The sequence below is a fragment of the Citrus clementina genome, unplaced genomic scaffold (assembly GCF_000493195.1).
Source record: "Citrus clementina cultivar Clemenules unplaced genomic scaffold, Citrus_clementina_v1.0 scaffold_8, whole genome shotgun sequence".
NCBI lineage: Eukaryota > Viridiplantae > Streptophyta > Magnoliopsida > Sapindales > Rutaceae > Citrus > Citrus x clementina.
The window spans coordinates 8,948,894-8,957,854 of record NW_006262022.1 but is presented as its reverse complement, the minus strand read 5'-3'; the positions used below and the strand labels follow the sequence as shown (position 1 = coordinate 8,957,854).

Sequence of the window (8,961 nt, the reverse complement as noted above, 5' to 3'; positions counted from 1 at the left end):
CCAACGAGAGCGTAACTTACCTGGGAATAGGTGCAAGCGAGAATTGAATAAAAGCACTTTCTGACCTGGAGTGAATGATTTTCTCATAATTTGCTTATCATGGAAGACTTTCATTCGTTGCTTGTAAATCTTGGCATTTTCGTATGCATCATTACGAATTTCTTCAAGTTCTGCTAGCTGTAATCTTCTTTCTGAGCTGGCTTGCTGCATGTCAAAATTGAATTTCTTGATGGCCCAATATGCACGATGCTCGAATTTCACAGGTAGGTGGCAAGCTTTTCCATACACTAGCCTGTAGGGTGACATCCCAATCGGGGTCTTGAAAGCCGTTCTATATGCCCATAAGGCATCATCAAGTCTTAATGACCAATCTTTTCTGTCTGGCCTCACCGTCTTTTCTAATATGTGCTTTATTTCTCGATTGGAGATCTCAACTTGGCCACTGGTTTGCGGATGATACGGGGTCGCCACTTTGTGTGTGATTGAATACTTTGTCAAAAGAGCTTTGAATGCTTTGTTACAAAAGTGGGCACCACCATCACTGATTATTGCTCGAGGGAATCCAAAGCGTGAGACAATATTGCTTTTCAAAAATCCTATCACCACCTTGTGATCATTGGTTCTACATGGAATTGCTTCTACCCATTTCGATACGTAGTCAACAGCAACCAATATGTATTGATGGCCAAAAGACGGGGGAAAGGGTCCCATGAAGTCGATACCCCATACATAAAAAATCTCAACCACTAAAATTGGATTTAGTGGCATCATATTCCTTCGCGTAATGCTCCCCATTCGTTGACACCTATCACATGAAGAACAAAAAGTGTAAGCATCTCGAAATATAGTTGGCCAATAAAAACCACAATATAATACTTTAGTTGCTGTTTTCTTAGCACTGAAATGGCCTCCACAAGCTTGTTCATGGCAGAATGAAAGAATATTCTGAATTTCATTTTCTGGGACACATCGTCTAACAATTTGATCAGAACAATACTTGAACAAATATGGGTCATCCTAAAAGAAATTCTTTATCTCTGCAAAGAATTTAGCCTTATCTTGCTTGGTCCAATGCTCTGGAAGTTGACCTGTAACAAGATAATTCACGATGTCAGCATACCAAGGTAATACTTCCACACTCATTAATTGTTCATCTGGAAATGACTCATTCAATATTAATGGCTCTGTAATTGTGTCAAAATGGAGACGAGAGAGGTGGTCTGCCACAACATTTTCTGTCCCTTTCTTATCTTTGAATTCCAAGTCAAATTCCTACAAGAGTAACACCCAACGAATTAGTCTAGCTTTTGCATCTTTCTTTGTGAGAAGATATTTAAGAGCAGCATGATCTGTGAACACGATTATTTTACAACCAATGAGATAAGATCGAAATTTCTCCAATGCAAACACTACTGCTAGCATTTTTTTTTCAGTAGTTGAATAGTTCAACTGTGCATCATTCAATGTCATACTAGCATAGTAAATAACATGAGGAATTCGATCAACTCTTTGTCCTAATACTGCTCCTACTACATAATCAGATGCATCACACATTAGCTCAAATGGTAAGCTCCAGTTTGGGGGCTGAATGATGGGTGATGATGTCAACAACTGCTTTAATTTTCCAAATGCCACAAGACATGAATCATCAAAGACAAAAGGTACATCCTTAGCAAGTAAATTGCATAAGGGTCTAGAAACTTTGCTAAAATCTTTAATGAAACGTCTATAGAAACCAGCATGCCCAAGGAAAGATCTTACTTCTCTGACTGTTTTGGGTGGAGGAAGATTAAAAATGAGATCCACCTTGGCTTTGTCAACCTCAATACCTTTCCTCGAAATGATGTGACCGAGAACAATACCTTGTTTTACCATAAAATGGCATTTCTCCCAATTTAATACCAAGTTCTTCTCGATACATCTCTGCAAAACTAGTGTTAGATGATGTAAACATTGATCAAACGAGTCACCAAAGACAGAAAAGTCATCCATAAAGACTTCAAGGAATCGTTCAACCATATCAGAAAAAATGCTCAACATGCATCGTTGAAATATAGCAGATGCATTACATAATCCAAATGGCATTCTCCTATATGCAAATGTGCCAAAAGGGCAAGTGAAAGTAGTTTTCTCTTGATCTTTTGTTGTTATGGGAATCTGATTATATCCTGAGTAGCCATCTAGAAAGCAATAAAATTCATGGCCTGCTAATCTATCAAGCATTTGATCAATAAATGGTAAAGGAAAATGGTCTTTACGTGTGACAGAATTCAACTTTCTATAATCAATGCATACACGCCATCCTGTAGTTACTCTAGTGGGTATCAATTCATTATCAGCATTGGTAACTACTGTGACTCCTGACTTTTTGGGGACAACTTGCACAAGACTGACCCATGAACTATCAGAAATTGGGTAAATGATACCTGCGTCTAATAGCTTAAGGACTTCTGTTCTAACAACTTCTTTCATATTAAGATTTAACCGACGTTGCATTTCCCTAGTAGATTTAGCATTTTCATCAAGGTGAATGTAATGCATGCAGTCTACTGGGTTTATACCTTTTATGTCCGCTATGGTCCATCCTAATGCTCCTTTGTGATCTTTTAAAACATCCAACAACTTACCTTTTTGTTCGTCATTTAGGGATGATGAGATGATTACCGGTAGAGTACTTTCTTCTCCCAAAAATGCATATTCCAATGTGTTGGGTAATGGTTTGAGCTCGAGTTTCGGTGGTGATTCTGATGATGGGATGAGTTTCTTCTCTGATGGTGTTAGTTGTTCAACTCTTGACTTCCATTTATTAGTGTCCATATATGTGCTGAGTCAAGCAGGGTGTTGACCTTATCAACCGATCTGTCAATATCAAAATCAAAACCAAAGTGAGTTAAACATGTTTGTAAAGGATCATCAATAAGGTTTGAAAGAAAAGTGTTATCAACTATTGTTTCTATTAAATCCACATCAACAATTCCATCATCTGCATTGTGAGGTTGTTTGGCAATGTTGAAGATGTTCAACTCCATAGTCATGTTGCCGAAGGATAACTGCATATTTCCAGTCCTGCATTGAATGTGAGCATCCGCAGTTGCCAAGAAAGGTCGGCCTAGAATAATGGGGATGTGCTTCCTTGAATCCTGTATTGGTTGAGTGTCAATTACAATGAAATCAACAGGAAAATAAAACTTGTCTACCTGGATAAGCACGTCCTCCACAATACCACGAGGTATTTTCGTGGACCGATCTGCAAGCTGTAACACCACTGGAGTTGGGTGTAATTCACCCAATCCAAGTTTCACAAATACAGAGTAAGGCAACAAATTTACACTAGCTCCTAAATCCAACAAAGCATTCTCAATTGTGTGGTTCCCTATACTACATGAGATAGTGGGGGAGCCTGGGTCTTTGCATTTTAAAGGAATTTTATGTTGGAGTATAGAACTAACGTTTTCTGTTAAAAATGCCTTCTTTTGAACATGCATATTTCTCTTTTTAGTACAAAGGTCTTTAAGAAACTTGGCATAAGATGAAACTTGTTTAATAGCATCAAGTAAAGGGATGTTAACACTTACCTGTTTGAAGATTTAGAGAATCTCACCTGTGGATTTTCCCTTTTTTCCTTTAGCTAACCTCTGAGGAAATGGAGCTTTCGGAACGTATTCTCGTGGGTTGGTTTCTTCTTTCTCCTCCGGTGATGATTCCTCAACATTCACAGGTACAATTTGATTTTCTTTTGTTACCGGCATCTCCACTTTGTTGTCGACTTCTTTTCCTTTTCGCAAGGTCATTACTGCTTTGACTTCTCCATGCTGCTGTGGTGAACTGGTACTTGCTTCATGCACTCCTTTAGGGTTAGGCACTGGTTGACTTGGAAACTTACCTTTCTCAACGGTCATTACCAAGGTCTGAACTGAAGAAGCAAGTTGTCCCACCATCTTCTCGAGGCTTGAAACTGATTGGGCTTGTGAGTTGAAGCCCGCTCTCAATTCATTTCGTAGTCCATCAATGGTGCGGTTCTGTTGCTCAATCGTAGAGTGAGTAAGATTCTTGAGATTTTGGAATGAATCCTCCCATGGTCTGGGTTGAGAGTAATTCTGGTTCTGATTGTATGGTCTAAATGGGAGCTGAGAGGCTTGAGGATTTTGAGGAATTGGTGGAGCTGGAGCTGCTGGTCCATTCTGTTGGAATCCTTGAGACCATGAAAAATTGGGGTGGTCTCTTCATCCAGGGTTATATGTGTTGGAGTATGGGTTGTAATTTGATGGTTTTCTCATTACACCAATGGCATTGGCTTGATCTGAATATGAGTCATGGTCATGTGGTTCTGTTGATTTAGCAGTCGATAACGATGCTATTTGTCGAGCAAGACCTTCAACCATCTCCTTGACTTCTTTGATTCCCGAAGTTGACTCGCCAATTTGAACCTCATTTACTCCCTTAATTCTTCTAGTATTCCTGAGTGATCGACTCCGTTGTTGGGAATTATCCGCTTGTCGCTGGAAGAATTCCCAAATTTCTGATGCACTTTTTGACATTAGCTCTCCTCCACTTGTTGCCATTAGCCATTCTTGCACATTCGATAGTAATCCCTCCAAAAAGTATTGACATTGGTGCCATTTCTCGTACCCATGATGTGGACACTTCAAGAGTAGCCCATTGAATCGCTCCCATGTTTCGAAAAATTGCTCGTCCTCTCTCTGGGTAAACTCCGAGATTTCCCTGCGAATAGCATTGGTTTTATGCACTGGGAAATATTTATTCAAAAATTTAGTTACCATTTGTTCCCATGATGTGATGCTATTAGCAGGTAAAGTATTTAACCATGAACGAGCTCTATCCTTTAAAGAAAATGGGAATAATCTAAGTTTAACATCATCGTCTGAAAAATTCTCGTATTTAAAAGTTTGACAAATAGCATGAAAATCATTCAGATGATTATATGGGTCCTCATTTTCTAGGCCATAAAATGTGGGGAGACAATTTAGCACACTAGGTTTTAGTTCAAAGCTCCTAGCAGCTACATTTGGGTATCTTATGCATGATGTGCTCAAATTAGCTAAAGGACTGAAGTAGTCCTTAAATGGCCTCTCCTGTGGTTGCAAATCCATTTTATTTTTAATTTGTTTGTGTGTGCGAAGTGTTTTTTCTAGATCAAGGTCTATAGGTTCAAGATTAGGTAATAATGACCTACGACCATGCATGCAAAACAAATAAAATGAAAATAAAGATGGGAACAAAACAAATAAAAATAAATAAGAGGGAGAAATTACGATACTAACCTTATTGCGCTATTAAAACCTTTCTATAAAAATACACAAAAACAAATACGTGAAATAAATTAACTAAAAATTAAATTAATAAAATAAAATAAAATTACAAAGAAAAATAAATTGAAAATTAAATTACAGAATTTTAAAGAAGAGAAAAAGGAAAGAAATACTAACCTTTAAATGTAGATTCACTTTTTTTTCTCTTTTTTTTTTAATAATAAAAAAAAATACAAGAAAACAAATAAAAGAAATTATTCACAAAAACTTGTTGTGCAAATTTTAATGTACTCGCAAGCGCACGAATCTATTGTAGTATAGACTAATGGTGACGAGTGTCGATCCCACGAGGAGGTGGATTTTAATTATATATAGAATTAATTTTGTAAATGGGTAGTTGGATTTATGGTGGAAATGATTTGAAATATGCTAATAATTAAATTAAAATGGCGAGAATAAATTCTAAAATTGCAATTGCAATTGAGAGAATAAATTGAAGAGAAAATATATTAAATTGACGTACTTGGGTATCTGGATCCGTATCAACATGCATCATGGGCTAAATAATCCGTATTAATGCCAATTAAATCATGAGGGGGGATTTCACACCTCATGAAACCACGCTCTAATCAATATGGTACTAAGGGCTTATCGTGCCAAATAATAATAACCTTGTACTAGAGGGCCGGTGAAACCAAGGCGGTACTAGACAAGAATATTATTATTTGTCGACGAGAAGTCAAAACATCCACAAAAACTAGAGGGGAAGAGAAAATAAATTTACCAAATTAAGCCCATGACACATGTTGAGACTTCACCTTCAACCCAAGCTTGAAAGAAAACTAGCCACTCATAATTGAACTAGGGGCAAAATGGGAATTTATTAAAATATAAAGAAAATACAAGATGGAGAGGGAATTACAGAAAATGGAGTCCAAAAATGGATTCAGAGCTATCAAATTAGGGGGGGGAGGCCCCCTTTTTATAAATACATGGAGTAAATCATGGCCATCGGATTAAAAACAATTTGGACGCTCAGGATTGCGTCATGTCATCAGTCAACAGTCCACGGTTTGACCACGCGGATGAACAGTAATACGGTTTGACTCGGATGAACAGTAACACGGTTTGACTCGGATGAACAGTAACGCGGTTTGGTTGAAAATAATCCTGTGTGATGCATGTACCGTATGCGATATTTTTCATCCACTGATATGCTGCCACGTCACCATCAACAGTACATAAGAATTTTAGCCCAACAGGATCATGACACCTCATCAGTCAATGCCACATCATCGGTCAATGCCACGGCATTGATCCGTCTATGTGAACAGTGTTGTGAACAGTAACGTAGTTAGTACCGTACACGTGAATAGTACCGTATATATGAATAGTGTCATTTTTCCTTTTATGCTCCTCCTAAGGTTTTCGACCATCCTGAGTTCAAAAGTGATGTCCGTTTTGCCGTCTGATCTCTCCTTTATTGTGAAATGACTATAATGCCCCTAAAATACATAAAATACTTAATTAAAATAAAACACATGTAATTAAATCACAAGAAGGTTAAATACATAAAAGTAAGGGTTGTTAGTAAGACTTAAAATGTAAAATGACGGTTTTCTCCTTTATAAATATGCATTTTCTAACACTCAACACTAAATTGTCTCCCCACATTTTATGGCCTAGAAAATGAGGACCCGTATAATCATCTGAATGATTTTCATGCAATTTGTCAAACTTTTAAATATGAAAATTTTTCAGATGATGATATTAAACTCAGATTATTCCCATTTTCTTTAAACGATAGAGCTCGTTCATGATTAAATACATTGCCTGCCAATAGCATTTCATCATGGGAACAAATGGTAACAAAATTTTTGAATAAATATTTCCCAATGCATAAAACCAACGCTATTCGCAGGGAAATCTCGGAGTTTACCCAGAGAGAGGACGAGCAGTTTTTCGAAACGTGGGAGCGATTCAATGGGCTACTCTTGAAGTGTCCACATCATGGGTACGAGAAATGGCTCCAATGCCAATACTTTTTGGAGGGATTACTACCGAATGTGCAAGAATGACTAATGGCAACAAGTGGAGGAGAGCTAATGTCAAAAAGTGCATCAGAAATTTGGGAGTTTTTCCAGCCGCGACAAGCGGATAATTCCCAACAACGAAGTCGATCACTCAGGAATACTAGAAGAATTAAGGGAGTAAATGAGGTTCACATTGGCGAGTCAACTTCGGGAATCAAAGAAGTCAAGGAGATGGTTGAAGGTCTTGCTCGACAAATAGCATCGTTATCGACTGCTAAATCAACAGAACCACATGACCATGACTCATACTCAGATCAAGCCAATGCCATAGGTGTAATGAGAAAGCCATCAAATTACAACCCATACTCCAACACATATAACCCTGGATGGAGACATCACCCCAATTTTTCATGGTCTCAAGGACTCCAACAGAATGGACTAGCAGCTCCAGCTCCACCAATGCAACCAATTCCTCAAATTTCTCAAGCCTCTCAGCCCCCATTTAGACCATACAATCAGAACCAGAACTACTCTCAACCCAGACCATGGGAGGATTCATTCCAAAATCTCAAGAATCTTACTCACTCTACGATTGAGCAACAGAACCACACCATTGATGGACTATGAAATGAATTGAGAGCAGGCTTCAACTCACAAGCCCAATCAATTTCAAGCCTCGAGAAGATGGTGGGACAACTTGCTTCTTCAGTTCAGACCTTGGTAATGACCGTTGAGAAAGGTAAGTTTCCAAGTCAACCAGTGCCTAACCCTAAAGGAGTGCATGAAGCAAGTACCAGTTCACCACAGCAGCATGGAGAAGTCAAAGCAGTAATGACCTTGCGAAAAGGAAAAGAAGTCGACAACAAAGTGGAGATGCCGGTAACAAAAGAAAATCAAATTGTACCTGTGAATGTTGAGGAATCATCACCGGAGGAGAAAGAAGAAACCAACCCACGAGCATACGTTCCCAAAGCTCCATTCCCCCAGAGGTTAGCTAAAGGCAAGAAGGGAAAATCCACAGGTGAGATTCTTGAAATCTTCAAACAGGTAAGTGTTAACATCCCTTTACTTGATGCTATTAAACAAGTTCCATCTTATGCCAAGTTTCTTAAAGACCTTTGTACTAAAAAGAGAAATATGCATGTTCAAAAGAAGGCATTTTTAACAGAAAACGTTAGTTCTATACTCCAACATAAAATTCCTTTAAAATGCAAAGACTCAGGCTCCCCCACTATCTCATGTAGTATAGGGAACCACACAATTGAGAATGCTTTGTTGTATTTAGGAGCTAGTGTAAATCTGTTACCTTATTCAGTGTTTGTGAAACTTGGACTTGGAGAATTACACCCAGCTCCAGTAGTGTTACAACTTGCAGATTGGTCCATAAAAATACCTCGTGGTTTTGTGGAGGACGTGCTTATCCAGGTAGACAAGTTTTATTTTCCTGTTGATTTCATTGTAATTAACACTCAACCAATACAGGATTCAAGGAAGCACATCCCCATTATTCTAGGCCGACCTTTCTTGGCAACTACGGATGCTCACATTCAATGCAGGACTGGAAATATGCAGTTGTCCTTCGGCAACATGACTATGGAGCTGAACATTTTCAACATTGCCAAACAATCTCACAATGCATATGATGGAATTGTTGATGT

The 8,961-nt window shown here is 38.3% G+C and overlaps 1 non-coding gene across 1 annotated transcript; it reads left to right on the top strand.

Moving 5' to 3' along the window:
• The first annotated feature begins 4,626 nt into the window (after window positions 1-4,626).
• Window positions 4,627-4,730, top strand: LOC112096566. Its single transcript, XR_002904467.1, has one exon. It is a non-coding gene; the product is annotated as a small nucleolar RNA R71 (small nucleolar RNA).
• Window positions 4,731-8,961: the final 4,231 nt, after the last annotated feature.